Source organism: Rhinolophus sinicus, chromosome 18, assembly GCF_057876585.1.
Source record: "Rhinolophus sinicus isolate RSI-liver-muscle chromosome 18, RSI-T2T, whole genome shotgun sequence".
In the NCBI taxonomy this organism is placed as follows: domain Eukaryota; kingdom Metazoa; phylum Chordata; class Mammalia; order Chiroptera; family Rhinolophidae; genus Rhinolophus; species Rhinolophus sinicus.
In genome coordinates this window covers 26379777-26405112 of record NC_142518.1, presented here as the reverse complement: position 1 = coordinate 26405112, position 25336 = coordinate 26379777, and positions in this window count along the sequence as shown.

Genomic DNA, 25336 nt, shown 5'->3' with positions numbered 1-25336 from the left:
TAGGGCAGTTATCAAATGGTAGAAGAGAGAATAAGTAATGAAAGTACTAATCTTACTAGCCAGAGTCAACATTAGTTTTATATTTACCATTCATTGTAGAAGAAAGAATCTGTGTTTTGTTTAGAGATGAATGTGTTAAGAGTGACAAATTTATTCTTGCAAAGAGTTTTGAAAGGAAAATTTAAAACAAAAAAGCTTTCTGACAAGTAAACGAATTCTACATTATAGTCGATGTTTACCACTTTTAGGAAGGACAAACATAGATATTGAACTAAACATCAGACGGCTAGTGTGTGCTTTACTATTTTGGTGAGTAAATTCAATTTCCTGTAATAAATACTTTAACAGATAACATTTTATATAAAAAAGCATGTACAACAAGACGATAGTAATTATAGTCTTGAGATTAAGGATTAGATTACACTAAAGATAAAAATAAACCCTGAGAATGCAAACAGAATGTTACAGAAGAATTTCTTTCATTTGCAACAAACTTGCCCCAAAATCAATTTTACAATGACAAGATAAAGGATAGGTATAGGTTTAGTTAAATCAGTACATATCTAATGCTGTTTATATCTTGTCTCCACAAATATTTTCCAACCTTCTCTATTATCTTTTCAGTAAGGATTAATGAAGTGCTCTGTATCCTAGATACTCAAAAGCACTTGTATCAAAAACAATTATTTCCCCTAAAGTTTTCTCATTAAATACTATTAAAACATTTGGGTTATGGTTTTATTTAAACCAAAATGTATCACAATGTTTGGTATTTAAGTATTTCCGATTCCACATTGTAATCTAGGTACTATGCTTAGGTATTTTGCAAGTATTATCTTATTTTACATTCTCTAAAATTTATGAGATAGGCATTCTTACCTCAATTTTATAGATAAGTACCTTGAGGATTAGAAAAGAATTACTCAGCTAGCATGTGCCAAAGCAAGGATTGAAACTTGAAGCTTCCTCCAATGTCCTCCCTCTGAGATGTAGGGGGAGGTGGTCCAAGACAACACGAAGCGCAACAGAAACTAAAGCCCAGTTTGTGAAAGAGTATTCATGGCACAGTTCTCCCCATGGAATATGGTCTCAGTAGATACTTGTTGAATAATGTAATAATGCCAGCTATGTACATTTGACCAAATTCATTTCTAGCAGAATGTCTGATTTTATGGGTGAAATTATTCCTGGTGCTTTTGTGAGTTGACTTACAAACTGTAGGGAACTGATAACAGCACATCTTTGAGGTGTCAGCTTCATTTTTTGCAGGGCTATATCTAGGCTAATTTTTCACAGCAAAAATCCTAGAAAAAAACTCCTGCCACAAAATGACTCATTTGGATTAGATGAATTCTTGGCAATTGAAACAATTTATAAGCATCCTTTAATGATACTGCTCTTTCCGGGATAGTAATGAGATTCTTTTACTTTAAAATGATTATGTTGCTGACAAACTTTCCTGTATAATTTCTGTGCATTATACCCTATTCTTATTGAATTTTAATATAATATCAGAGTAGTGTTTGTGTCAAAATATAATTGTATTTCATTTAAGAGCAAAACTTTCATTTTTTTCAGGGGAAAGATGGCACTTTGGGTATTTTATTTACAATATAGCTATGTCTTTAGAAATTAATAGCTTGAAGTCTATGCAGAAAACAAGTCCTACCCACTGGAAGAACAGGAGTACTAAGTGATTTTTGAGGGCCCTTCCGAACGTCTATTTTATGATTATATTTAAAGAAAAGGGAGTTATATGGGATACTGACAATAGATCTGGGTAAGAACTGTGAGGCTGGGAGTTGGGAAATTGACATTCTACTCCCAGGAATTTTACAATAACTGAGGAATCTGGAGGACGTTGTAGCATCATTTAATCTCACTTCCCTATATTCAATATCAGGATACTGAAGTAAAGCATTTCTAAGATGACATTCAGCTATAAAAATTCTACAACTTCAAAACATTTGAATCTCATAGCATTCAGATGGTTTTGGATCACTTTACTCCTGAGTTTATGATTTTCAATTTTTATGTCAATAATAAAAAGGAAATATAGCAATAAATGACACTTTTCCCCCCCAGAATTTTATGTACCTACACACCTGGTCTGTGAATAGAGTTCCAGTCTTTATATATAGATACATAAAAAGTAGCAACCAATAGTACATAAAAATGCATTTATACAAAAACAATTAACTCATAATGCATGCAATCTGGGAGGTATGTAAAATATTGAGGTGTAGCTACCAATAGTCTGGGAAAGAAAGTGTCTGATATAAACATGAAAAATACCTCTTCCTTCTTCCTAAAAGAAAATACCACATATGGTTGAGGGTTGTCATCAGCATCATTGGAGATGTAACAAAATATCTGATTCTCTCAAATAATACCCAATACAAGCCATTTGATATTACGAGAAGTAAAGCAGTTTTAGATTGCTGAGAAATCTCACAAATCCCAGTACACACATCTGTGAATGCCAATTTTCAGAACACTTCCCCAACATCCTGTCATCATGACCCACTGGCATTTCCAGAATCTCCTTTGTTCACCTTGAGGGCTATCAGGGTCACCCTGACATCGACAGCGCCATGTTGAACAGTATTATGAGATGTTCAACAGTACTGTCTTGTCCTTCAGACTAAGTATAGCATCCTTTGAATGTGGTCTCAATATGAACTTTTATACGTATCAGTTAACCCCATCAGAGATTCAGTAGGATTGTACTCTGGCTATAGAAATACATAATAAAAATACAATTTCACAAAAATAATCAACTAATTTGTTTTGATTATATTAACCACATTTCTCCCTACCTGCTTCTGAGTGGATTACCCTGCCTCCCCACCTTGTCTGTTTGGCAAATTTTTCTTCACTATTCCATGCATGATCAAATGTTACCTTTTATAGGAAGTCTTCCAAATTCTCTCAGTTGGGATCCATTGCCTTCTTTCCTATCAGCTCATAGCATGTTTCACATAGCTCCTTTAGAGGACTCACATGTTAGTCTTTTCTTAGGTACTTCTCACTGCTCAGAATTTCAACAAGGAGTGGGCCATTCAAGCACATTAGTGGAGTGTTTCAAGGTATGAGGGCGTAATAAAACATCACTATAATAAATTGGAATTGGATTGCTAGTTAATTCAGCCTTTCCTAAGAAACTTGCACAAGTGTAATGATAAAAGGAAAAAATGAAAGAAGGAAGGAGAGAGGTGGGTAGAATGGAGGAAGGGAGAAAGGGGAGGAGGGAGAGAGGAACCCTTTGTTAGTTTATAATTCTTATATTTAGTGTCATTCGCATGTGATTTCATGGTGTAGCTACTTGACATCTTACCATCCGTGATACTGATCAACTAGGAGGTGAGTGCAGTCAACAGCTGCAACCACTGAAATTCTGAAATCAAGCAATGCAAAAATGAAGTCCTTTTTTTTTCTTGAAATGAGTGATTTATTTTCTTTCCTCATTTAAAATCCTTTAATGTGTTTTTAAGGTATCCAGAAAACTGAAAAAATAAAACTGCAAGGTAGAAATAAAAACGGAGAATTAGAGATCAGAAAGCCTGTGTCAAACTCAGAACTGTATTGTCATTTGAAAATCAGGGGAAAAAAATGTTTTAAGCATACTTTGTTCAAGACTTTGCACCTATATCCATGTAAGATAATTTTATCCTTAGTGAAAATAATTAATACTATCCAGTTGTGTCAGGAATAAAAGAGAATTCAAAATAAAAAAAATATGCGTGCAATCTTAGATCTCTCATTTTTAACGTAAAGATATGAGAATAAAAACTAGTAGCCAAAAAAAAATCGGCCTTACCCATTTCTAATGAAATGATGCTAATATTTCAAGTCCACAGACAGAGTGCCAATTTTTTTTTTCTTTTTCTTTTTTTTTTTAAATTAAATTTATTGGGGTGACAATTGTTAGTAAAATCACATAGATTTCAGGTGTACAATTCTGTATTACATCATCTATAAATCCCATTGTGTGTTCATCACCCAGAGTCAGTTCTCCTTCCATCACCATATATTCGATCCCCCTTACCCTCATCTCCCACCCCCCACCCCCCGCCCCCCTTACCCTCTGGCAACCACTAAACTATTGTCTGTGTCTATGAGTTTCTGTTTCTCATTTGTTTGTCTTGTTCTTTTGTTGTTTTTGGTTTATATATCAGAGTGCCAATTTTTCTCAGTCCTTTTCTGCTCTTACCAGAGTGGGATCTACCTTTTTTCTTTTTGTCTTTATGACCTAGAAAAGGAAAATGTTCAATAAATGCTTTTCTGAGTGAATGATTTGCCATTGTCTTAAATTTTCTCATTTCAAAGACTACGCCAAGACTCATTAGTTCATTGCCATTGCTATTATCGTCAACTTCAAATTAATTAGATTCAGTCTTCTGTAGATAAATGATTATGGTTACGGATATGGTGAAATTTGAAGAGCATTGTGAAAGCCCTTTCCACCAAAAATAATTTATTGATTCTATATTGGCCAATTCAAAGGGTAATATTTCCTTTAAAATTGCTTTGTATGGGTCTCAAAATACTTTCAGTCCTAGAAGGCTGGTGACTTGTTCTTTTGATGGGCACTCCTTTGCAGAAAAGTTCAATATCCCATAGATTCAGTGGAGCATGGGATTGGTATGGGATAAATGTGATTATGATAACAGATCAGAAAAACTAAAAGAAGAGTATAATTTTGCAATTTATATATTCAGGACAAATGAAACACTTTATGAAGCTGCAAGCATTGATTTGTATAAAAGTAATCCTGTCATCAATCTTCCCCCATGAAGTTAGTCCTTTCTGTTTCATTGTCACATGGATCATTTTGCCATTCCACTTAGTAATCTGAATGGGATCTTTTCCCTGCAATGACTTTTGGGTTAATTTTCACATTTTCTGGTCATGACATATCCTAGACATAGTGAGACAGGGTCATACAGCATTTTTATCAGTGTTTCTTCCATGATATGTGTATTTTTCTGGCAAAGCTGACAGTGAGGGTTTGGGGAGGCAATCTGATAACGCCTCTGACTAATGATGTCCCCCCAGGTTTCATTCATTTCTTGTTATGTTACATCGGTCTCTGATGCGAATATTGACACGCACACCCAACTACTCCGCCTTACTTTCCTGAGTTGGGCTGCTCCCATTCTGCAAACAAACTCCCAGATGTTGGCTTTGTTGCCAACTGTTGCTGATATTAATGCCGACATTCACATCCACCATAATCATTGGTGATATCTGCAAGATTTAATTTCAACAATGGGTGGCAATGCCAACATCCAGTGGGGAAAAAGTGGTACCTATTAGAGGATGAAGGGGGCTGTTCTCACCCAGAAGGCAAACATTAATGTTAACACCTCCCAAAAGAACAAACGGTGTTGTGCATTACCAGTTTCTATAGAGGTAGTAATCCATTTCATCATATCAGATTTCAGTACTGGAATTTGGGTTACAATTATAGCTTGTTGGCTTTCTAGCAGCATTTCAGAACAGAGATGTGGCCATGAGGAGTCTTTCAAAGTTAAAATGTCCAAACTAATTGTTCTGGCCTCTCAGGTGGCTGGGTGTGATGTCAGGAATCTTAACAGCAAAGAGCATTCTAGACAAAGCCTTCGCTGTTTTGCATCTAAACTGAGAGCTGAAGAGGAAGCCAAAGCGCTGACACAGATCCAGGAGTCAGGGGACCCCTCCTGCCCCCACTGCTGCCTCTGATGGACGTCATTACTGCCCTTCTGCTGTCATTGAGCTGGCAATGGCATGATGATGGGCCCTGGGTAGCATTTCAGTTGTGTCACTCCTGTGACACTAATATGTCATTACACCTCTTAGGACCTCAAATTCACCATTTGCAAAATATGACCTAAAAGCCTGCCTTTTTCATGAGTATTATGAAGAATAAATAATTATGCAAACATATTTTGGAAGCAATAAAGTAGTATAACAATATAGTTTATTATTGCCCACTCACACACTCCTCACCCGTCCAATATTTATTGAGCATCCGCCATGTGCCTTTGGACCTTCTCTTTTGTCTCTCAGGTCTCTGACTATCCTCCTCCTGCCTTAGCCCTACCCAGCCCCGCCACCCCCACCCTCTGTCCTGAGTATCTCTGACTCATCCTTCAAGACTCGCCTTAAATAGCACATCTGCTTTTCCTGTCCACTCACACTCCTCTCGCCAGACAGTTGATAATCCCCTCTTTGCTGCTGATGTTCTACCAAGTGAATACCCAGGATTTTATGTTTTATCACAATTGGTTTTGGTCCCCTCTTGTATTTGTAAGGTCTTTGTTCTCAAAGATTGCACCGTGTTTACTTTTGTATTTTCAGCGCTGAGCAGAGGGTGCTGGGAGACTGGGGATGTCTGATGGAGAAATAGAGGGAAAAGAGGCCTGTAGGTATGGTCCAGATGATTTCATTATTTCAGGGTCAATGCATGGTTTGTGGGGGCAGCAGGGGAGGCTTAAGCCTGTGCTTTGTGTGTTACAGGGTTCATGCCTGTCCAGGCAGTATAACAAACTAGCCATGTGAGCCACCAGGGTTTTGATTACAAGAAAGACTTAGGAAATTTCTTGGAGATAAATCTTTTTTAAAGGAAGCCTCAATCAGGCAGGCAAGCTTAAGCCTTAATCTGTTAGCAGAGGAATAATTTTAATTCCAGTGTAGGATGATAGATGTGTCTAAAGATCAGCCCTTTATGAACTCATGTCTGAATTGGAAGGGAAAATATATATGAGTACACTCTCAAAGAGCTAATTTCACTAAAACCTCTTGAGCAAATAAAAGCAGACTGCAGTGGGGGCTTTGCATTCCCCAATGTGCACCCCTCTCACCCTGCCTAACAATGTATAACACAGAAGGGAAGAGAAATGATCCTTAAATTCTTCACAGAATAGAGATTTGGCATGTCAGGGGCAAAAGCAGAGTGGGCTCTGATTATACCCACAGTGCCCAGAAGGAGGGGTAAAAGTACCACACAGTGGAGGCAGGAATCTTACAGTAGCAGCCTCTGTAGGGGCCTCACCTGAGGACAGGTGAAGACAAGATGACAGTTAAGTAGATCCTGTTGGGTCCTAAGCATCTACCTGTTGGCTTTCAAACTTCCCCTTCTTCTTCCATTTCCCCCAGGCAACACTGCTCCCCATCCCAGGTATCACTTTCATCCCACAATTTTAGTGACTTCCTTTATCATCCGTCAAGATTGTTGTTTAAGTTCCTTTTAGCATGATTCTTCCTTCTGCCAGAAAGACATGCTTCAGCCACCTGAATGGCCCTCGAATCCCTTTCCAAATCTCTCCTCTTTCTTCCAGACCCAACTGGAATGACTCACCGGTGGAGTTCTGGGGGACACTAGGATGGCAGGTTGCTCATGCCCTTCCTCTGGGCCAGGGACTAGAAACTGGGGTTCTGGAACCAGTGCCCAGGTTGCAATGGGAGCTCCAGTTGATCTGCTCTTTGAACAAATTCCTTTCTTTAAATCTCAGTTACTTAATCCGTAAAACGAGGCCAGGGGTCATACCTACCACACAGTCTATTGTCTGGATTGGCTGAATTAATGCAGAAAGCAGTGAACCGAGCAAGTAGCACATTTGAGGTGCTCAATAGAAGTCAGCCTTACTTGTTATTTACTTACCCCATTTTGTGACTCCCCAGTTATCATTCCTGATAGGCTGTGAACTCTCAGAGGGACGGGATGGGGTTCTGTATTTCCTTCACCTTTGTGTCTCCATTACCTAATGTGATGCCAGGGTCTAGCTTGTACTAGACATGTAATAATAACTGTTAAGATGTGTGCATGATTGAATAATTAACTGAATAAAGAATGTGGTAATAGCAGAGGGGCCTTTTATATTTGTACAGCAGGTGCTGCCTCCAAAGATGATAAACAGGCAGAGGAAATTATGCCACTCAGGGACAATTGAAGGAAAGCAACTCTGAAGAGTGAATTTTGAGGTTATATTCTTGGTTCCTTTGGGGACCATTTGCAGCATGACTTCCTGTGATCAATGGAATCTGAGCAGCCAAGAATTTGGTGTCTTGCAGTTGTTCTTTTTTGATTTCCATTGGTTGGTTACCCTTTAGCCTTTTCTTAAACGATACGATTTTTAAAAAACTAAATAGAGGCTCATTTTCTAGAAGGGAAATACGTAAAGAACTGAGAAGTATGTATATGTCTCAGAGAAAGCAGATTTTTAAAATATACAAGCAATATGCCTTTTTAAAGGATGTATAGAAGGGCTCTTTTATTTGGATAAAACAATAAATATCGGTGTGAACAGTTGCTTAGAGCACTCCCTGAACCTCACATCTCTTTGTTTTGTTCTGTTCCTCTGGTGCTTTGTGGTCTTTCTTTACATGAAGAGGGAATATTGATATTTCAGTTTGGACAGGGATAGGGCTTATAAGTACTATGGGGAACACATCTTAAATAGTTTAAGAGCCTCTCACCTGGAAAAAGGGAAAAAGAATACCACTTTTATCTCTTATTTATGGAAATTTTGTACACCTTCCTCTTTCAGTTCTGTCTTCGGTATCAATTATAGATTATATACTGCAAAGATTCATATAAAATTCCTGGCAAAGTTATAGATAAATTCTTACTTATGCCAAATTCATTTGGGGGGGATCAATTTGTGGTCAGTTCAGTTAATTGGAAAATTACACTGTCATCATACTTAAGAGACAATTATATTAATTCCTCCGTATGGTAGAATGTCTATGTTGATTGAGAAGTATCTGAATATGTAAAGAAAGGATATTTAGTATAAGCTTTTTCATACCAATAACCTAGAAATATCCTAGGTACACTTAGAAACTCCTATGAAGCAATTTGAAACTTTAACTAGCTTTTTTCTATTGGCTTAATATATCTTTAAGACATGACATAATCGGTTATGCATAAAAACCTTTCCGATTGACTATTTTTAGGTTATGTAAATTTTTAGTTTGATACAAGTATGTTTATCTTTGTTAATAACTCAAACAAACACCAAAATATCATTTCTTCTGGTAACTCTGGTATTAAAAAAATCTAAAATTCTAGCTGATGCATAGATTTTTCTTTTCTTTCTCCTCTTTTCTTCCAATTCATTACCCTTAAGCAAAAGCCTATTTTTTCTCATTTCACATTCTTCTTTCCAGAGAATTTCCATTTAGGAAAAATTATTTTGTGAATGAATATGACAATTTTAATATGCAGTGTCTCTTTTTTCTGCATGATCTCATCTTCTTAGATTCCATCATTATTCCAAATATAAGCATTAGTTTGCTCCTGCTAATATCCATGTTTTCATTAAATGAATATCTTACAAGCCGCAAGTTTTAAATCATAGGAGTGTCTTTGTAGTTCACTTCTCAGATGAGATTAATTGGCAAGGAGGAGCCCATATGTCTAATTGCCCGATAAGGCTAATTGGGCTAATTACCATTTCTATTTCCTGGGGGCGGAAAATTAGAGTCAGCTCCTAGATTTGCAGTTTTTGTTGAGTCACTTGCATTTTCAGAAGTCTCAGCTTTGCCAATTTTTGCTAGCTAGGCTCCTCCAAATTGTGATATTGGTGGGGTTTTTTTTAATGTTATTTTTTAAGCAGTTTCATAAAGCGTAATTGACATAACACAATCTGCATATATTTAAACTGCAAAATATGATAAGTTTTGACATATATCTGTGAAAATATCCCTACAGCCAAGATAAAGAAGGTATCCATCAACCCTAAAAATTTTCTTATTTCCCTTTGTCATCCCTCCCTGGCTCCTGTTCCCTTTTGTAATCTCCCTATTCTACTCCTGTTGCCAGGTAACCACTGACCTGTCAGTATATATTTGTTTGCAGTTCCAACCATATTATATAAATGGAATCATACAGTATGCAGTCTTTTTTATCTGGCTTCCTTCACTCATCATTATTATTTTGAGATTCACCCATGTTGTGGCATGTATAAATAGCCCATTCATTTTATTGTCAAGTAGTATTCCACTGTATTGATATATGACAATTTGTTTATTCCTTCACCTATTGAGGGAGGTGATGGATATGTTCTGTATCTTGATCGTGGTGATGGTTTCACAAGTGTATGAATATTGCCACATTCATCTAATTGTATACATTAAGTATGTCCAGTTTTTTTTTATGTCAATAATACCTAAATAAAGCTGTTAAAAAGGAGTAGAGGAGACAAGGTGTAGGATATATTGGAACTATCTTTGCAATTTTTAAAAATAAATCTAAAACTTTTTAAAAAACCATTTTATTGTTGAATAATATTTCATTGTATCAATGTATGACAAGTTGTTTATCTCTTCATCTGTTGATGGACCCTGCAATTGTTTCAATTTGGGGACTAGTATAAATAAAGCTACTATAACCACTCATGTACAAGTATTTATATGGATATATACTTTTATTCCTTTTGGATTGATATCTTGGAGTGGAACTGATATGATAGATACCTGTTTAACTTACCTGCCAATCTATTTTTCCAAAGTACAATTGTGTCATTTTACACCTCCACCAGTAGTACACAAGAGTTATAGTTCTTGCATATACTCACCAACATTTGGCATTATCATTTTTTAAATAAATGTTTTAGCTATTCTGATAGATATGCAGTGTTACACTGTTGTCGCTTTATTTTGCATTTCTGATAACTACTGAAGATGAACATCTTTTCCTGTGATTGTTTCCCCTCTGTATAACTTCTTCATTCAGGTGTCTGTGCAAATCTGTGCCCATTTTTTATTGTATTTTTAAATTTATTATCATTTTTTGAGAGTTATTTATATATTTTAGACATAAACCCTTTGTCATATGTGCAATTTGCAAATAGTTTCTCCCCATCTGTAGCTTGCCTTTTCACCTCTAATGGAAAATTTCATAGAGCACACATTTTTCATTTTGATGAAATCCAATTTGTCGATTTGTTCTATTACAGATCATACCTTTGGTGTGGTATCTAAGAAATCTTTGCCTAACCCAAGATCACAATGGTTTTCATGTAGAAGTTTTGTAGTTTTGGATTTTGCATTTAGGTCTGTGATATATTTTGAGTTCGTGTGTGTGTGTGTGTGTGTGTGTGTGTGTGTGTGTATATGGCACAAAGTATGGATTAAATTCCATTTTTTGACATATGGATATGCATTTGTGCCAACACCATGTACTGGATAGATTTTTTTCTCCACAACATTGCTTTTGTACCTTTATCAGAAATCATTTTTCAAAATATGTGTGAGTATATTTCTCAAGTCTCCATTCACTTTCATTGATCTACTTGTCAACCTTTTGCCAATCCCACTTTATGGTGATTGCTATAGCTATACATAAGTCTTGAATTCAGGTAGTGTGGTCAGAACATACTTTCTATTACCTGAATACTTGCAAATATATCAAGATTTGGTTTATGGACCAGAATGTTTTCTGTCTGGATAAATGTTCACTATGTACTTGAATAGCGTATTCCATAAATATTAGTGAAGTCAAATTTATTGATAGCGATGGTTTTTCTATATCTCTACTGACTTTCTGTCAAACTTGCTCTATCAATTATTGAAAAAGGAGAATTGAATCACTGACTATCATTTTGGATTATCTCATTCTCTGTGTAATTCTATCAGTTCTTGAAGTATGTATTTTGAGCCTCTGTTATTAGATGCATGAACATTTAAGATTGTTATGTCATCTTGATTAATTGACTCCTTAATTATTGTGAAAGCACCTTCTTTATCCCTGGTAATATTCTTTGCTCTGAAATCCTATCTGATATTAATATCACCACTCAAATTTCCTTTTAACTAGTGTTACCATCATATAACTTTTCTCATCTTTCGCTTTTAATTCACTTACATGTTTAGAGGTGAAGTACATTTCTGGTAGGCAGAATTATGTGCATCTTGCTTTTTTATTCAAACAGACAATTTTTTGTTTTTAATTGAAGTATTTAGACCATTTATACTTTTCCCACATTTTAACATTTTAAACATTATTATATACACTTCATTCAGTTGTTCCAAATTATTATATATTGCAAAATTAGAGTACAATATCAAAAAAAGGAAATTGACATTGATAAAGTATTGGTGTGTAATTCCGTGTCACAGTATGACGTGTAGAATTGTGTAACCCCCACCACAATCAAGATACAAAAGTATTTCATCATGCAGAGATCTTCCTCATGCCACCTTTTTATAATTGCACCTACCACATCAACATCCCTAGCCACTGACAACCTGTTCTCCATCTCTATAGTTTTGCCATTTTGAGAATGTTATAAGAAATGGAATCATTTGTAATGAAACCTTTGAGACTGACTTCTTTTTTCATTCAGACTAAAACCCTTGAGATCCACCCAAGCTGTTGTGTGTATCAAAAGTCCATTTCTTTTCATCAATGAGTAGTATTTCATGTTGTGGATGGGCTACAGTTTGCTTAACCACTTACCTATTGAGGGATATTATGGCTGGTCTGAGGTTTTGATGATTACAAAAAAATCTATGAACAATATATATACAGGTTTTGAGTAGATAGAAGTTTTCATTTATCTGCGATAAATGCCTAAGAGTTTAATTGCTGCACTGTGTGAATTGTATGTTTAGATTTTAGAGGCTGGACCAGTGAGTAATTTGCCTTTGCAACTTCTTTAGTAGAGAAAGGCAAGGGAGAAGGGGTCATAACCTTTGCGGAGCCAATGCACGGTACCTGCAGCGGCATGTTAGAGCAAGTTCAGAACACTGAATAAATTGAGACAACTAACCAAACTTGATCATTTTCATAATTGATAGTAGGTTTACCTGAAAGAACCAGATCAATTAGTTGTTTTGAGAAAGACTAGCTAGTGCCTTTGGGAATATTACACAACAGCAAAATCTTTAGAATGTGCTGTGTGATCATGGCCAGGAAAAGATTCTTGTACTATTTTGCTGCCCTTGTGGAGCAGAAATGTGAGAAAATTTTCTGGCTCAATGCCCACTTTCTGTCAGGCTTTACATCAAGGCAATTTGTACCATAAGAAAGTGTATGTTTTCGTTTCTTAACTAACAAAGGTGCAGACCTGGTCCCATAATGTCACTCTTTTCAATGAAGCAAAGACAGTTCATTTGAAACGTGGGGGTCATTTAAGACTTTCTGTCCTAGACAGCGTGAGATTTTAAAAAATGAATTCATACTTTCAGAATATGGGTACTTTTAGAAGAAAGGTCTAGATCAAATGTCATTTATTACTTCAGAGATGGAATACAAATAATGAATTTAAAGAGCAGTTTTCTGAGGCTCCACAGCTAAGATGACCTCTAAGCTCCTACACCTTATAGGTCTATCTAGTCTCAAAACCATTTCTCCAGGAAATTTCTAGGTGCATCCTTTATTCAGAGGCTAAGTTAGTGTAATGGAGGATATACACAGAATAAGACACACTGTGGAGCCTCCACGAGTTCAGAGCCAAGGATGTATAAATATGCACATAAATCTATGACAAATGTAACTACCTTCTATGATGGAGGTAGAAGCAGTATCGTCAGCCCTGGTGAGCAGAGCACTGGCTAGCATATTTGGAATCTTGCATCTCATCTTCTCAGGGAGGACAAGTATCTTCAGATAAGAGCCATTAAAGCACAAGACAACATGTGTAAAAGGAAGAAAGGCAGAAGTTTCTGCCCATTCACATCCGGCACAATTCTCACTCTGATATTACATCAAATGTTTCTCCCCTGTTTATTTCCCTTCATCACTTTCTCCTCCAAATTGCCCTTCTATGATCTCTCTCCCCTTCTCAAAATCATCACTTTTTTTTTTTTTTCCTTTCAATATGTTCACAAAAACAGCATGTGGATGCTGATAATGCGGGGAGTCTATGCATGGGGGGGGGGCAGGGTTATTTTGGAAATCTCTGTACCTTTTATTCAATTTTCCTGTGAACCTAAAACTGCTCTATTAAATAAATAAAGTCTATTAAACAAAAAATAAAATCTATGAAAATTAACATAGTTCCTAAGATATAGTGATACACATGGCCTCATAATTTTCATATCATTTAGGCATGAACATTATAATTTTTATATCTTTGGAATTGTTAATTACTGAAAAGTTTGTGTGTGTGTGTGTGTGTGTGTGTGTGTGTGTGTGTGTGTGTGATCTGTTTTCCTCTGGGTCTGTTAAAAAGAAGTAACAGGCCCAAAATGGAGTCACTTATGCTAAGCCCCATGTCAGCAAACCAAGTCTTGTTACTAACTTCAGAGTAGTCTCAACCTTCCCCAGAAATGTAATCTTCACCTATCAATCTGGAATTTCCTTGTCAGTTCTAATAAGGTAGTCCTCCTAATAGTCCCCCAAAATCCTACTGTCCCCCAGAGGAAGGTGACCTTGCCCCCCAAAATCCTTTTTTTATTTATGACTTCCTGTTTTCACCCCCTCTTTGCCTTTAAAATCCTTTCCTTTTCTGTAGCCCTTTGGAGCTCCTTTCTACTTGCTAGATAGGATGCTGTCTGATTCATGAATTGTTCAATAAAACCAATTAAATCTTTAAAATTTACTTGCTTGAATTGTTGTTATTTAACAAATCCATAAAAATTAAGTTACCATCTGTGTTTGAGACTGCTTTAAATATTTTCTCGACTGAAGGCCAAAGTACAGCAGAGAGAATACGTGAAGTACCTCTAACCTTGCATCTTCTTCCCTTTCAAGGCATTTTGGCAAAGCATCACCTTGTCCCTACACAATGGGAGTGAATATTGGTATCACTTATCATCGATTAGTAGACTGTTTCTTGAGATCCTGCATATCAATTACATTTTACTGATAGTATTAGAAAACCAAGGATGAAAAAAGTCATTCAGATGTCTAGACAGTGAGTTACAGAGGTTACGATCCCGGAGAGAATGTGAATTAAAGATTAGCAAAGAGAATGAGTATAGTATGCAAAGAAAGTCATCAGATTGCCCTTGAAGAGAGCAGATGATACAAAAATTACGAGACAAGCGCCATAACTGTCTCAATGTAATTTTCTCATTTTCTTCTAGGAGGATTAGTTCGATGTCCTGGTTGAATATTTGCCCTGCTTTATAGCAAATTTTAAAATAAATTCTAACGAGTATTTGTGTGGTGCTTTACCTTGTACAAATGGCTTTCTCTCACACTATCTCATGTGTTTCTCACAATAGTTTTGTGACGTAGATATGGGAAATACTCTCACTTTACAGACAAGAAAGCTGATTCTCAGCAAGGGCTGGTCGTTTGTACAAGTTAACTGGGTCTAGTGCATAGGGAACCAAGTTCTCATACCACATCTGTTCCAAGGACTATGCTCTTCCCACAACACCACTCCATTCCTCAAAAACTAGCTGGGGACACAAGCTGTCAATAATTATTGTTTGACAGGTTTTAGATCTAACTTCTCTTTAAATTGCTTGACTCCCAAGTAACCCAAAGGTGAATGATAGGGGGTTTCTAGTATAACCTAAGAACATACAGTATTGAAGGTGGTCCCTTGTAATAATGTTAAGAATCAAATGCGGGGGATGTCTGCCAGGCCGAAGGCCTCCTGCCTGTCATGAGGGTTTCAGGGAGAGTGAGAGCGGCCACCTCTTTCTTTCTCCGCCCACCCCCTCATCTTTCTGCTCAGCACGGATTCTGGTCACCAATGCCATTCCAGGGAATCAAGGAGGCTGACAGATGTGCTATTCTTCCCCCTAGCTGCTTGTTACTTTATCAAACTTAATTTATATAGTGAGTATGGTTTGCGGAATGGTTCTTAGATTTATTCCTTTCCTGATATTCTCCAGGAAAGACAAGATGTGATTCAAACAGTTCAATAGATTGTTTTCATGAAGCTACCACATGTTCGAAGGATGACTAAAATGTGCTGCATCCTGAGAGATAGGAGGGAACAATACAAACAGTGACAAAGGAACCACACAAATGTCCTTGCGGAGACTTTCTCTCATCAGTCAGTACCCACCTGCAGATATAATTCAATTCATGGCATTAAAATGGGGCATTCATTATCCTGTATGGCATATTGTTGGTGAGAACATTTCTCAAAGCTGTTTGGCATTTTTCACTTTTTAGTATAGTATTCCCATACCTTGTTCCTTTGAGGAAAGTGTCAATGTCAGGTTGTTTCTTCTAAACCAGCTCCCTGATATCATGTGGAGGCTTATTCACACACAGACTTTCCCAGAACGGCTCCCAACCCCTCCTTCTCCCTGACTCACACTGAGACTCCTGCAGTTTGCCTGAACCAATCATGGAACTTTCAACAAAGTACTTAGAAACTATGCCCATGAGGAGCCACCAGATCAAACAGAAGGATTAAGTGTGGAAAGTATCTGAAAGATGTGTGACCACAATAGCAAACATGATGAGAGGGAGGAGAAGACAAAGGATGACATTCTGTCACCCCATGTTCTGATGCTTCAGTGACACACCCTCTCTGGCTTGTGTTTTCTATATGCTTAAGGACCCATTTCATTTCACGCATATACACCGGGGGTGCCAAAAAAATGTATACCCACAACTTGCATTCATCTTTTGTTATCTGTATATATTGAGTATTACAATTTTACTACAGTTTTTTCCTTTTGTAATATGTGTATACATTTTTTTGGGCACCCTCTGTATATGCATTTCATTTTGGAATTAGAGGTCCTCATTCCTCCTCTTTCAGTCCCATCCTTCTCACTGCCATTCCCAGGGGCCACACATAAACTGAGACTAAGTTATGTTAGTTGCTATTTCCAAAGCGATCACAAATTCATGTGGAATTTCCCTCTCTTAGGCCTTGGTTAGTAAAGAAATTCTGAATTCATCTGTTGAATCTCATTGTAATGTGGAGACAGTTCATCACATTTGAGTGGAAAATTTCTTATAGCAGCTAGAGTGTCAGTTTATAAAAGTGCAAGGATTTTACTTGTTTGTTTTTATTTTTGACTGATTCACTTAAAAGAAGCCAATACCCTAGGACAGAATGGTTTACATAATAAATAGATTGGCACTGGTTTTTCTAGGACAGGGTCTTTTCTTACCAGGGGCTCTGAGAGCACTACTTTGGTTGATTTTTAAAAGGGAACGAATATTCCATTAGCTGCAATCCACAGCCATAGCAGCTGTCGTTTATTTGTTTGTTTGTTTGTTTGTTTAGCAATCTCCCATCACACTAAATGTAACATTATAAGAAATACACATCAGATAATTGTTTATCGATTTTAAGTCTTTGTTTTATGAGGAAGCACCTCTGTCTTCAAAATTACTTTTTAAAGTATTTTTCTGTTACTTTAATTACTTTTAGTTTTCATTTTTAAAATACAGAAGATAACATCTTACCAGAAAAGATATACAGATGGCAAATAAGCATATGAAAAGATGCTCAACATTGTACTTCATCAGGGAATTGCAAATTAAAACTATGTGATACCACCACATACCTATTAAGAATGGCTAAACTCCAAAATACTGACAACACCAAATGTTGGCAAGGATGTAAAGCAACAGGAACTTTCATTCATTGCCAGTGGGAATGCAAACTGGCACAGCCACTTTGGAAGACAGTTTGGCAGGTTCTTACAAAACTAAACATACTCTTACCATACGATCCAGCAATCACACTCCTTGGTATTTACCCAAATGAGTTGAAAACATATGTCCATACAAAAATCTGCACATAAATGTTTATAGCAGCTTCATTTATAATTGCCAAAATTTGGAAGCAAGCAACCTGTCCATAGATGAATGGTTAAATAAACTGTGGTACATCCAGAGAATGGACTACTTTTCAATGCTAAAACGAAATAAGCTATCATGTCATGAAAAGACATGGAAGAACCTTAAATGCATGTTACTAAGTGAAAGAAGCCAATATGAAAAGGTTGCATACTGTATTATTGCAAAGATATGACATTCTGGAAAGGGCTATGGAGACAGTAAGAAGGTCAGTGGTTTCCAGAGATTGGTGGGAGGGAGGGATGAACAGGTGAAACACAGAAGATTTTTAAGGCAGAGAAACTGTTTTGTATGATACTATAATGATGAATTCATGTCATTATACGTTTGTCCAAACACATAGAATTTACAACATGAAGAGTGAATCCTAATGTAAAGGATGGACTTTGGGTGACAATGGTGACTCTATGTTGGTTCATAGATTTAACAAATATTACTCTGGCATAGCGTGATGATAGTAGAGGAGGCTGTGCTTAGGGGCTGGGGAGGGAATATATGGCAATTCTCTGTACTTTCCCCTCATTTTTTCTGTGAATCTGAATCTACTCTAAAAAATTATATGTATTATATATATATGTATACATATGTGTGTGTGTAAATACGTAAGATAAACATTATATTTGGTATGATTTTATAAAGCACACACTGAAATTATTTTATTATGGCTTGCATTCATACATCCTTTGGGTCTAATATCATCTGCTAAAATATTAAAATGCTGCTTAGCAAATGCTCATAGTGATATTTTATTCCAAAGATGGCTGTTTTTTGACTTTCAGTTCAGATGCACAGGTTAGAAATCATGAACCTAATACACACGCGCACACACAGACACACACAGGCTTTATGGAAGATGTTTTCTATTTGGGGAAGTCTTAGGTCATTTAAGTATTCTCATTTGCTTCATGACTCCCCAAGGACAGATGTGGCATGCAGTGTTTCTAAACAGACTTGAGTGATCAACCCCTTTATCAAGGAGCTTCTTATATGCCAAACGGTCAAAAAATAAACTTGAGAAAACCAAGTAAGGATAGGGAAGCCAACTGTCCCAGAATCAGATGGTTGCACAATTCTTTCACTTCCACCACTCACAGAAACTGTATTTGTAAGGTTATAGATTATGCCCGCATTGTCAAATCCAGTGACCGTGACTCAGTTTCTGTCTTTCCTCTTGTAACATTTGACACTATCGATCACCTCCTTCTTGAAACTTTATTTGGCCACAAGGTCATAACACAGTTTTATTTTATTCTCATTTTTTCTGCTTCTGTCACCTTATTTGGAGTTCCTTAACCTCTAAATGTCGAAAAGCCTTAGAGCTCAGTTCTCAGATATGTTCTTTTCTCTATCTTTGTTTATCTCCTGGCAATGTCATTTAATCTAATTTTAAATACCCATTTATAACTGAGGATTCTCAAATGTGCACATGATTTCATCTTCATTATGCCACAGGTCAAGAACAGCATAAGAATTAAGAACTGTCAAGCTTTACGTTACAAAATTCTGTGTTGTATATTCCTTTAAAATAAATGTTGCAAATTGTACTTCCTACTACATACTATCTGTAATGGTTAAATTTATGTGTCAATTTGGAGGGTGGTTTGGATGAGATTAATATTTAAATAAGTGAACTTTGAGTAAGCTGATTGCTCTCCAAAATGTGAATGAGTCATTGCCATTTAACTGAAGACCTGAATAGTAGAAGACAACTGGCTTCCCCGAGCAGAGAGATTTCTCCAGCAGACTGCCTTCAGATTTCACCTGTACTATAGGTTCTCCTGAGTCTCAAGCCTGCCGGCCCACACTGCAGATTTGGGCTTGTCATTCTCCATATTCACATGAGCCATTTCCTTATAATAAATTTCCTTCTATGTATAAACACATCCTATTGGTTCTGTTTCTCTGGAGAACCTGAATATACCATCCGAAGATTCAAAACAGAGCAACCAAACGAAGAAGAGGGAAGCTTAAATTTATTTCATGTTTTCTACTTAATTTTCAAAGCTCTGGTGATGTGCTTTGAAGTAAGCTATCTTCTATGCAGCTGTGAGACCTGAGGCATACACATCAAGGACAAAACATGAGTTCTTTTCTTTCACGAAAACAGGCCCCACTTGGGGGTTAAAATACGTGCTCTAACATGAGAGGGGGAAAAAAAAGATGCAAAATGTCAACAGTGAATGTGCTTATTCTGAAGAACAAAGCCCTTTGCGTGCTATGATATATAACTGAGAAGAGAGTAATTTTAACCTATTTTGATAATTTTGAACTTGATAAGGAAGTGTATTACTGCTTTGGAATCTCCGACTTTTGGCCTTGACCAACAATAAGTATAGAAACAAGAAGATGCAGATGTATCTATCTTGAAAAAAAAACTTAGTTACTAAGCTTTTTCTTAGGAGAATTTTCTGGTTTTAGTATTGAGGGGGGACAGAGTTTTGCCGCCCAAAATATGCCTTTTTTGAATCTTGATTATTTTAAGCTGGTTATTTTTAAGAAACAGATGACTCAAGAAGAGCGTTTTACCTCCCCCTTATCTGCCTAAATGAATTCAGATAGAAAAACCTACTCCAGAAAGGGAGATCACCTTAGCATAGTATAAACTAAGTCTGACAGACAGGGAGGAACCTAGCAAAGTCTGTGTGTTAGACTCCCCTCTGTGTCCCATTATTTCTGGGTGGCCCTGCAAGAATTTGTTTACCACATGTTTGCTCCTTCCCATCTACTTGTGAGTTGTCTACTTTCCCTTGGAAGTTCCAGACCCCTGCTCCCCTTCTCCTTAGTCCAGAATGGCATATAAGCCTCAACTACCCAATGTGTCCTCAGGTCCCCTATTCTTGTGGAACCTCCATATGTACATATGTAATAAATGTGGTTATTTTCTCCTGTTAATCTGTCTCACGTCAATCTGATTTTTAGACCAGCCAGAAGAACTTAGACGGGTAGAAAGAAAATTATTTTTTCTCACCTATAGTATGTAATATTCACTCTTGGGTATATTTGAGGTATCAAATATTGTTTGCAGAAGTACAATATGGATAACAGACAACAAGAAAACATAACAATTATTAGACACTTACTATGTGATAGGCTCTTTGTTAAACACTCGTATGCATTATTTCACTTAGAACTCACACCACCTTTAGACAGTACTATTATTTGTCCCATTCACAAATGGTCACAGTTACTAAATTTATTAATGGTCATTTGTATTGTTAATTCCATTGGTATTTCAGGAAATAGGTTAAAAGTGGTATAATGATACATGGCTGGTTAATAGTAAAGTTAAGATTGAAATGCTGCCTAGTAATTTTAATACTGCTACTGTTTGGGTAATTCATGGTAAATCATTACTGTGCCATTTATTTTGCATTATAGCAGCTTTTTCTCAATCAGGATTTCTTGACAGAATTAAGCCTTATTGCCCTAAGACAGCCATTGTATGTAATGGGTAAAATTGTTTTCTGTATGTCTAGAATGATACTGGCTATATATCATCGGGGGAAGAATTGATAAAATAGTAACTGAAATAATTTTCTCTATGATTTAATTAATTAAACAATCCTGGTTGAGAAAGGCTATTGGATGATAGTTTCAAGACTTTGATAAAGAAAAGCAACACCTGAGAATTTTGCTAAAATAGTACTCCTAGGCCCCACTTCAGAGATTCTGACGTATTAGGTTTGACATGAGTCCTAGAATCTGTATTTTAAAAATTGTCCCAGATCATTATAATATAGGTGAACCTCTGTGGTTTTGTTTTTGTTTTTGTTTTTTTGGCTTGAACAACACAAATTTATTTTTGCACAAGTCCATGATCAAGGTGTCGGCAGGGTTGGTTTCTTCTGAGGCCTCTCTCTTGGCTTGCAGATGGCTGCCTTCTTACTGTGTCCTCACATGGTCTTCCCTCTGTGTTCACATCCCTGAGGTCTCTCTATGGGTCTAAATGTCCTCTTTTCATAAAGACACCAGTCAGATCAGTTTAGGGCCCACCCTAAGTACCTCTTCACCTCTTTAAAGACCCTATCTCCAAATTACATTGTAAGGTACTGGGGGTGAGGACTTCAACATATGAATTTGGGGTGGGGGTAGACACAATTCAGCCCATAACACTTATCTAACTTCAGTTTGTTTTTATATCTCAGTTTAAATGTCACTTCCTCAGGGAAGCCCTCCTATCCCCCAGACTATGCTAGATCCCTCTGTTATTCCCTCTCATAGCTCTCGCTTTTTAATTCATAGCCCTTATCACAATTGCAATTAGAGCTATTGTGATCTGTGCCAGTCTCTCCCTCCACCCCCATCCACAAACTACACTGAAAGCTCCGTGATGGCAGTGGCCAAGTCTGTTCACCGCTGAGTTCCAGCACCTATCCCGTTGCTTGGACACAAGTATATGGAGTATTGGAGTGTGGACAGAAAAGGGGCCACATATTAAACCTGACAAGCTCAGGAGACTGAAAATAACCACATAAGATGGCGTGAGCATAAAAAGTTTCATAACTAAATGGGCCATGGCGGGAAGTCACATCTTTAGCCTCCTTCATAAAGTTAATCTGTGCCTTTAAGTGGGCCCGTCTGTCATCTTTTTACACCTAGGATAATATCTTTGGAATGCCAGTAATCCTTTTTCTAGACCACAGTTGGAAACTGAAAAATCCCTCATTTTTATGCTTGTCTCCTGATAACCATCTCTATGCGCTGTAAAAATCGAACTGTTAACTATCTTGCACCCACCTACGTAAAAGCAGTACCTGTTTCTCCAATTTGCTTTTATCCAATCCCAGAGATTTCCCAGCTTGCTTTCTCCCACCCGCTTAATCTATCACCAATGGATTTCATGTAACTTTCCTCCTTTGGTTTTATGTATAAAATAAGCTGCAAGCCACCATCTTGCGGAGTATTATCTCAATCCATTTAGATTTTGCTTCCTGGCAATTGTCAGTTTGGCTCAAATAAACTCTTATAAGCTTTCTTTTAGGCAGGATGTTTTTCGTTGACGGGATTAATGAATGACCTCCAGGGAGGGAAGAGGGGCTGGAGGTAGAATCAATGCTAATGGCTAATGATTTAATCAATCATGACTATGTAATGAAGCCTCCATAAAAACCCAAAAGGACAGGATTAGGAGAGCTTCCAGGCTGGTGAACAGGTAGAAGTTTGAGGAAAGTGTTGCATCTGGAGGGGGCAATGGAAACTCAGCACCCCTCTCCACATGCCTTGCCCTATGTATCCCTACCATCTTAATATTCAGCTGTATCCTTTATCATACATAGTCTTTTATAATGAACTGGTAAACAGTAAGTAAAAAGTTTTCCTGTGTTCTGTGAGCCTCTCCAGGAAATTAATCAAGCCTGAGGAGAAGGTCATGGGAAACTCAAATTTACAGCCAATGGGTCAAAAGCAGAGGTGATATCCTAGACTTGCCATTGACATCTGAAAAGATGGGGTTCGGTCAGTCTTGTGGGACTGAGCCCTGAACCTGTGGGACCTGACTATCTCCAGGTAGATAGTGTCAACATTGAGTTAAGTTGTAAGACACCCATCTGGTGTCACAGAGAACTGCTTGTTGTGAGAAAAAAACAAAAACGAAAACCACATTTGGTGCCCAAGTGTGAGACATATTCTGAGTGTGATAGTAATGTGATAGTAAAGGAGAAAGACACATGGGAGGGAAGAACTGGAGTTTTTCTTAATATTCAGTTGGTGGCAGGGGTGAGTTTTTCTAACTAATTAAACCCATCCATCACCTCAGTTACTATTTTTTGTATGTGTGGTAAGAACACTTAAGATCTACTCTCTTAGAAAATTTCAAGTATACAATCCAGGATTATTAACTGTAATCACCATGCTTTACATTAGGTCCCCAAAATTTGTTTATACTGTTTGACCAATACCTCTCCATTTTTTCCACCTCCCAAGCCCTGGCAACCACAATTCTACTCTTTTTCTGTGTTCAGCTTTTTTAGATTCCACATATAAGTGAGATCATACAGTATTTGTCCTTCTGTGTCTGTCTTATTTTGCCAGCTACTCTTCTAAGTGTTTTGTATGTCTTAACTTATTTAATTCTCAGAACACTCATCTGTGCAAATTAACATTAATGCTGAAAATAAATTGATATTCATGAGGAAATGTCAACTACTGGGTAGAAGGCAAGAAGAATATTTTGCTTAGTGAGTTATGTTGTTGGTTAGTGCTGGATTTTGTTTATACCAAAGAATGAGAGAGAATGAAGGTATTTAAGAAATGTCTTCTTTATCTCCTAATTTACAGGTGAATGAACTGATGCCCAGAGGTGACAGGTAAATCACAATGGTCACATAAAATTTCTGAAACACAGCTCAATTTTGGTACATTGTTGTAACTTTTACATAATTTATAGTTTTCCTCATCTCACTGATACAACCAAAGGTCAGGAAATAAATAGACCAATGGAATAGAAAGAAACGGTTAGAACCAGCCTGTGTGTCAAAATGTGGGCTGTGACAAGTGGAAATAGAATGTATTGCTTAGTTTAGCAATTCTTAAGGTTGGTCCATGGAAACATGTGGGTTTCTGATAGTTCTTCAGGAGGTCTGTAAGGTCAGAAACATTTCTAAATTAATTTATAAATAAATAGTTAAATGATTTTCAGTTTTAAATTATTATGCTGTAAATATTGATAGCTAACACCCACATGGATAAATGATTTTTCATTTCCTTGATTAAAAAGTATTATGGCTTGCTGAAACCAAAAGTTTTGAGAAACACTGACTTAGTGATGGATTGCTTAGTTTGAGGAGAACTGGTTCAGTCTTTAAGGAGAAATAAAGCTAGAGTCTACATGACATTTACAAAAGAAAATACATATAAGCACTAATTACCACTAAGTGTTTTATAAGCAGATTCAAGAAAAAGTAGAGTAATTATTTGTTTATGGGGGGAAAATGGGAATGAAGTTTGGGGTTCAGGTAGGAAAATAAGAGGAAAATGCTGCTTAAGTGGACAAATGATAGTGTAGTATGTCATAAGTTAAGTGCATTAGTAATTCCACTTTCTGCAACTGAAGTTCTAATAAACCAAACAACAATAAAAAAAATCAAAGAAGTCATGTTTTTGCTGTACTGAATAATGTGGTTTAAACTTCCCTTGTAGCAAATGTAAGAGAGTATTAGAAGACAAGACTCTGGTGTAAAATTATGAATCTGGCTATGAAAATGTCTTACAAATTAAGATATTTAAACATTTATAACTACATATTTATGACTTGATGATTAGTTAGATAGTGGTTCATCTACATATAAAAAACCCCACCCCGCCCTGTCAATTTTACAATGATCTGATGGTATTTGAGGACTTCTACTGTATATGATATTATTGTCAAAACCCTGTCCTTATTTTTCAGTAAAAACCTCTCTCTTTACTAAGATCAAACAAATGTTATTTTATTTTCCTACTAAGAATTTTAAATATTAATTAAAAGTAATATAAAGCAGTTAAAATGGAAATGCTGAAACAAAACAGGACTAGGCCATAGTAATTATTGGTAGCAGGAAGTTAAGTTTGTCCTATATTTATGATCTCTTTGGAATATTGATAAAATAATTTCCTTAAAATTTTTAAATTTACTTTTGTCTG